Below are 7,881 nucleotides of genomic sequence, written 5' to 3'. Positions count from 1 at the left end.
TTGTTAACTATTGTTATGATACTAGGGACCCCAATTTCAGTAAACGCTCAAGGGCGATCCTAAATGTTAGTAATATGTAATTTTGTATATGTATTATGCAAATTGTTGCTCAGATTCTTTATTGTATATTGTTCTTTTTTCCTCCTGATTGCATTTTGTTTTTACCAGTGGCACTAAGGCGTCGCACTTCGTATTTTGTTTCTCTTGTGTGTACATGATTTCTTCTGTGAAATAGTTGTTAAAAAATAGTTAATTATGCATGGATTAGTAATTAGGTACTTAAGGGAAAAAATATGTATTTATTTAATTATTTAGCACATTCAGTTATATTTCTCATAATTCGAAACTTTTATCATGTTATTCGATGAGGGGTAGGGCAGGCGCCCAGGCACCCTGGTGGTTAAGCACCGCAGTTCAATGTATGAATTATTATGATTTGGTAGAATGTGGTAAGATTTCTTATGTCTGATTTTCTTTAATAAAGTTTTCTTTTTGTATATTGCCATAATGTATTTTTTGTTAGAAGTGGATGATTCTTTTGAAAATGTTATATATATGCCAATCTTAAAAACCAACACTTAGAGATGATAGAAAATAATTGCGCTTCTTGTGCCTTAAGTTCAGCTTGCATGGAGCGTCTTAATTCTATGCTTTCGCGTGTAATTGGCAGTTGCTGCACGTGAGTGATGGCATCTTTTAGTTCAGTAATACTTTGAATAATACTTTAGACATCGTCGTCAATATCTTTGACAGAAGCCGTCGGCTTATTGAGGCAGTTACCTTTATTGTCAACTGACATTTCAGCTAGCTATCCGACCTTTCGTATAGTGAAAATCATACTTACAAAATAGACAAATCAAGAGAGCAAAAAACAGAGCCGTCTCTTGGAGCTCAAAGGTTCCAAGTGATCTAAACTTTTGAAAGTCGCCAACGCTTAAAAAAGATAATCTACGCCAAGGTAGTAACCCGCCTTTAAAAAAAAAAAGATTCACTTCAACTTAGGCAGTTCGCGTACGTAGAATTCATTCAACAGAAAGGTTATTGCTTAAATTTTCATCCTATCTGCAGAAAGACTAAGCATGTGCAAAATACGCCTTTTTATTTTCTTCTTTGTCTGTCGGTCTGTATGCTTTCGTAATTTATCGTCTGTAAGCAGTGGTATGAGTGCTGTCAATGTGTGTTTTAACTCTTGAAGAGTTTTATTTAATGTAAGCCAACAATGTTTTCGCTTTAATTTCATTTAAGAAAAGTAGAAATTGTAGGTGATGCTTTTTAGTGCCGTAAGATTCATACATATTAAAAAAAGTAAATTGTCCATAGCGTAGTTTCGAAATGCAATTTAGCTGTGGTAGGTTGAATATTATTAGATCAGCTGTTTATGTAGTTCCAATCAGGATATGGTAATGTTGTAATTTTCAACTTTATGCCTCCCAGTCTGAGTGATGATCATGAAAATTTGGCGAATAGCGTAACCTGTTTTGCGAAATACATGTAAAATATGAATCGTGTAGCATGTGAAAATCGAAACGTGTTGGATCACGTGATCTGATTTGCGGCTGTTTTGGGTGTGGACATAACTCATATTTATGTTTTGAAGAATAATATATGTGTAGTTTCATTAGAATTATAACGGAAAAATATGTAATGATATTCTTTTTTTTTTTCCGTTAGTCATCTTCTATATTATTATTGCTTATGTTATAAATAATTATATTTTATTGTAAAAAACTCAGTTGTTCGTTCAGGTATATTTTTTATGATAGAGAGAATTTAAAAAAGTGCTTATAGACTTCAAGAATAAATTTTTATCAATGTGGTGGCAGATTTATGAAATAGGAAACCTACCGCTCCTGAATTTTTGTAGGCTACTCATTTTGAGGTGCAAGATGTATTGGGGAAAATGCAGAATCGCCCACTGCTTGGCACGTTTCTAAGAATTGCACATACTCGGTATTGTTGTGTAGCAAATTTAATGTAATTAATCACAGAAATAAAAATTTTAATGTGTCAATATTCAAAATTTTAGCTACACAACAGATTTGGATTTATTAATTTATTTGTTAATTATTAGTTTATTGCAATCAATTTGTGATTATTTGGTTTTACGTGAAATGCTTAGCTAGCGTCGGTTGCTGTCCACTTCGTTTTCAAACTTGTACATTCAGACAATGGATATAATTGAATTTTCACGTAATAAACTCAGTTTTTCATGTCAAGAATTAAGTTAAACTCTTAGAATTTAATATCATTAGTTGCAGAAAAATTAGCTCTTTAATTTGAGATAACTTTTATTTTCCTAACTTCAATTACAATTTAGTTATGAGCTTTTAATTAATGGATTTTTGCAGTTGTCATTGTAATTTCTATTCTGGGGAAGGAAATCTCCCTTTTCCGGTAAAATGCTGATTTTTAGGGTTCTTCATTGCACTTTCACTTGAGCTTGGTCCAGGGTTGTAGAGATTCCATGTTCTCCCCTCTTCTATGTGTGGCTGGTTGGTGAATTGGAAAATCCGTTGTGGTTTGAAACCGGTTGGTTTTGGCGAGGGTGTTTGCATGACAGAAAGCTGGGTGTTGCAACTGGTTTTCCCTTGGCGGGGTGTGAGTGATGCCAAGTTGGTGTTCCCGCGCGTAACTTTTTAACGGGTGGTTTCGAGGGACAAGGTCACTTTTTGATCGCAAGTTAAGCTTATCTGACTAGATTAGAGTAGCGTGCTCTGCACGCTACTCTAATTTTGAAAACGAAGTGGACACCAAATGGCGCTAGCTAAGCATTTCGCATAAAACCAAATAATCACAAATTGATTGCAATAAACTAATAATAACCAAATAAATTAATAAATCCAAACCTGATGTGTAGCTAAAATTTTGAATATTGACACATTAAACTTTTGATTTCTGTGATTAATTTAATTATATTAAATTTGCTACACAACAGTATCCATGTACACATCGACCTATTTTCACTTAAAAGAACATCCCAGAATTGTGCAAGAATGGCATTATGCACACCTTTGACTTTTAGCAAAAAAAATGGAGGAGTTTCTCCCGCCGGATCCCATGGCCTTCATTGAAAGAAAATTAAATGAGGCTTCAACTTTCCTTCTGAGGTGTCTGCAAAATCGAGAAAATTCCAGAAAATGTTCAAGCTGCTGTTTAAAAATTTTCTTCGGCTTTATAATAATCAAAGGAACTTATTCACTGTAATCTCCTATATCAAGTTAATCGGCAAGTTGGTCGTCATCCTTCTGAGGTGTCTGCAAAATTGAGAAATTCCAGAAAGTGATCTTCTTATTCCTTGTTTATTATAACTTATCATTGTGTTACGCCGAACCCTTAACTAGTTTCGTCATGTTTAATCGGGAGCTTGGGAGTATTTATAATCCTGACGGAGCTCCAGGATTTTTAGCAGCTAAGTCTATTTAATTATTATTATTTTTTCCCCCAATAGCTGATGGTTTTGATGATAAACTAATTTCTTTTTTGTACTTAAGAAAATTTTTCTTGTTATGCTGTTCCTAAAATTCTGATTGCTGAGATAAAGTAACTTATTTAGAATGGTTAGGGAAATATATTATTAGTTTTAAATAATTTAATTAAAGCAGTAATTTTGTTATCGTTAAGGTTTTAATACCAGGTGCAATTAATTGAGTTCTTTACTACGCTGTTGGAATAAGTTGTCTGTTAAGATGTAAAGCCTGATTTTATTCTTAAAAATTTTACCCGGTTTATTCTCTCATTTCATAAATTAAAATGTGCAATAATAAATCAGTATTATTTTGTTGTGTTTTTCCCAAATCTGTAACCAAGTTCATAAATGCTTATTCAGTGCGGTTTCTCTTACAAAGTACTAATTGTTAAATATTTTTTTCTTTCTCCCCAGGGAGGGTACCTTTCTCTATCATTCAATTTAAATGATTATACTTGCCTGTTTTTAGTCAATATAATGTTTGATTTTGTAGAATCTTTTTGAGGGAAAATTATGAGGTCTTTTTGTTAAAGTATTTTTTTTATTTTATTATTACATCCTAACTTGTTAAAATTTGCAAAATATAAATTGCATAATATTTAAATAAATAATCATATTTTTTTTTGATCAATCAATGGTATGAATTGTTCATGTCTTTCACCAGTCCACTACAGATTTTTATTTCAGGGTTATCCGGCTAATTAACACAACGCTATGACTTTATTTGGAATAGGTTTCAGGTCAGTCTGATAGGAAAATTCTTTGTGTTCCTGTGTCCCTTTAAAATGCACATAACATTCTCCTTTGATCATTATAAGGCTGAAGAAAATTGTAAACAGCAGCTTGAAAATTTTCTGGAATTTTCTCGATTTTGCAGACACCTCAGAAGGAAAGTTGAAGCCTCATTTCATTTTCTTTCAACAACGAAGGCTATGGGATCGGGCAGGAGAAACTCCGCCATTTATTTTGCTCAGTCGGCGTGCAGAGCACATGACTCTAATCTAGTCAGATAAGCTTAACTTGCGGCCAAAAAGTTACCTTGCCCCTCGAAACCACCCGTTAAAAAGTTACGCGAGGGAACACCAACTTGGCATCACTCACGCTCCACCAAGGGGAAAACCAGTTGCGACACCCAGCTTTCTGTCATGCAAACACCCTCGCCAAAACCAACTGGTTTGAAACCACAATGGATTTTCCAACTCGCCAACCAGCCACACCTAGAAGAGGGGAGAACATGGGAATCTCAACAACCCTGGACCAAGCTCCAGTGAAAGTGCACTGAAACTCTAAAAATCAGCATTTTACCGGAAAAGGGAGATTTCCTCCCCAAGAATAGAAATCGCAACGACAACTGCAAAAATCCATTAATTAAAAGCTCATAACTAAATTGTAATTGAAGTTAGGAAAATAAAAGTTATCTCAAATTAAAGAGCTAATTTTTCTGCAACTATTGATATTAAATTCTAAGAGTTTAACTTAATTCTTGACATGAAAAACTGAGTTTATTACGTGAAAATTCAATTATATCCATTGTATGAGTGTACAAGTTTGAAAACGAAGTGGACACCAAATGGCGCTAGCTAAGCATTTCACGTAAAACCAAATAATCACAAATTGATTGCAATAAACTAATAATAACCAAATAAATTAATAAATCCAAACCTGATGTGTAGCTAAAATTTTGAATATTGACACATTAAACTTTTGATTTCTGTGATTAATTTAATTATATTAAATTTGCTACACAACAGTATCCATGTACACATCGACCTATTTTCACTTAAAAGAACATCCCAGAATTGTGCAAGAATGGCATTATGCACACCTTTGACTTTATCCATGTACACATCGACCTATTTTTACGTAAAAAGTTCAAAGAAAATTTACAAAAATCCAATTCTTCTTACGCTTGTAAAAAGCGCCAAACAAATAAGTCTGCGATTCTGCACTTTAGCCGATGTATTTATTAATTTTAAAACGATGATTAGTGATTTAAGCTTCTTGGGATGTGCAGGGCCATAACAACTGCAAATTGAATTTGGCTTAAACCAAGAGTATAATACACATGGGATTTGGTAACAGTATGATGAGCAGTAATCGAGTCACATTGGTGTTGGTGACAATTTTCATAATCGTGCCAAAGCCGTACAGGATACTAGGATTTTTCCAATGATTTAAGAGAAATAGCTCAGATAATCTAGGAACGTATTATATATAATAGAGGAATTAATAATTATATCCCTGATGTAATTTTAGAGTATGATCATGAATTTTGTGACAAATCATAACTGTGCTACTACATATAAATTGTACAGTCAAAAGTCGTTAATTCGGACCTGAAAGCTAAAAGCTTTCTGCGCAAGCGCCGCGCTGACACATGCGCATAGGCGTTTACAACTGCGCATATGCGTGTGCGCACGTGCAGAATACGTTTTCGCATGCACGTGTAATGTATAACAGACGGTATAAGCTAAAATAATCTAATTATCTATTTCAGTTACTGTTGATGATTGCGTTGTTCCTTAATCTTCGAATTGGATCCGGCCTATTATTTTTTGCAGACTGTAAGAGCAATTTTATAAAAGTAAGCTTAAACTTTCAATTATGTCAAATAGAATTTCCGATGCTGGAGCTCCCAAAGGATCTACAAAACGAAAGTATGTTTCGATGTCCATCAAACAAAAAGTGGAATTGCTGCAATAAATGGATAAAGGTATGAAGAAAGTGACAGAGAGGTGATTTGTTTCTCTAATCATTCCGAAATCTGTTTATCAATTTCACGCTGCTTTGCGGGTGGGGGGGACGTTGCAGCGCGCAATGAACTGGAAGTTGATCTGTCAGCACTATCCTTATCTTCAGGGAAGATATTTTTATTTTATTCGGCTTATAATTCCTTACTAAATGTAGTATTTCATCTCGTTGTACTCTCTTTGATATGATTTAAATCAAATTCCTCGTAATTATAAATATCACGAATACACATCAAATAGTTTTCTGGTTGCAATTTTCTAATTTCGACTATGCGTAATGTACGCTTTACATATGTGCGCGTTGAAAGAAATGTTTAATAAAGTAAATAAATATTAAGCTTTTTTTTTTGTAAATTTTGGTACCCTTTAGATCATAATTTATTTCATAAATTATGGTTTCATATTTTTAATTTTAGAATTTCTGCATGCCATCTTACGAGATTTAAACTGATGATCTATAATCCGGAATCGCCGAGTCCGGATTAACGACTATTGACTGTACTATGTAATTTAATTCTAGTTTATCCTTTGTAGATGCATTATGTAATAACATTTTAGCTTATTGAAGAAAAACATGATAAGTAGTTCATAAAAAGTACAGAATAGCAATTCTTGATAAAATTAAGCTGTAAGTAACAGTAGAAGACAACAATTCAGCAATACACATTTTAATAACTAAAGATAAAAAGTTAAAGACTATTCTACCTTTATATTAATAGACTTTTGTACGCTTACTGCTGCTAGTACACTTAACTTTAGTTTCAAAAGCTTACAATTATTATCTTTAACCATGCAAATCTGAAATTTTCACAACGGAATCAAACATGCCTTCAGATATCACCTTTCCTTTGCCAGCGAATAAGCTCTCTGATCTCAATCTTTAGCTTTCCAATGGCTTAGTCTGTTTATACTTGTGTATTACTCGTTGATCTTGAAAATATCCCCAAGCATCTCCATTTAGCATCTTTTAAGAACAGATAAGTAAGATGTAACAACAGGTAAAAGTTTACAATTGGGTGCCCCTTGTATTTTGGCGATTCTTTTTTGACGCCAAGATTGGCGCCAGGATGACACAATTTCAAGATGGCCGCTACACAAAACCAAAATAAGAAGTCAAAGAATTGCATAAACTCTATGTCCATGTACACATCGATCTGTTTTCGCTTAAAAAATCATCCCAGAATTGCACAAACTAGGCATTGCGCACTGCTTTAAATTTGACCATGTACACATCAATCTATTTTTATTTTTAAAAAATCAGGAGGCTAAAGCAAAGTTAAACTATCATGGTAACCAGAAATGAGATTTCATCACCAAAATATTACAAAACGTTGTCGCTAATCGAATAGGCACCCATTTCTACACTAGAGCCGTAACAACACACTCATAATACCTGTGCTTTTGTTTGTTTTTTCATAAGCCATCTTTTGTTCTTATGAACAAGGATATCAATTATTTGTTATTGCTATTATTTTTTATTGCATTTTGAAAGAAAAAAAAAAAAAAGGTTAAAACTTTGGGCCTTCATTTTTCAGAACAGCAAGCAATGGATTATTTTCAAAATTATGGGATCCTACTATAAAAAAACAATGTCTATTAATGGACATATGGTCAGCTGAATGTGGCCACAAAACAATAATACAGTAGAACAGTTATCTGCAGAAA

At 33.4% G+C, this 7,881-nt stretch overlaps 1 protein-coding gene across 4 annotated transcripts in view; it reads left to right on the top strand.

The window, feature by feature from the left end:
- The first annotated feature begins 1,083 nt into the window (after positions 1-1,083).
- The window catches only part of LOC118184286 (ATP-binding cassette sub-family C member 5-like), a 181,276-nt gene continuing 174,478 nt past the window's right edge, over positions 1,084-7,881 (top strand). For 3 of the 4 annotated variants that reach the window (XM_085815584.1, XM_085815583.1, XM_035353937.2), the window contains exon 1: positions 1,084-1,208. The gene's annotated coding sequence lies outside the window, so the exon portion shown is untranslated. Of the gene's footprint in view, positions 1,209-1,319; positions 1,349-7,881 lie in introns of those variants that run through there. The other variant, XM_085815582.1, reaches the window with a different exon arrangement.

The sequence above is a fragment of the Stegodyphus dumicola genome, chromosome 4 (genome assembly GCF_044657685.1).
Source record: "Stegodyphus dumicola isolate Sdum_Otavi_A_Nest chromosome 4, ASM4465768v1".
Lineage (NCBI taxonomy): Eukaryota > Metazoa > Arthropoda > Arachnida > Araneae > Eresidae > Stegodyphus > Stegodyphus dumicola.
This window is presented reverse-complemented; position numbering and strand designations above follow the sequence as displayed.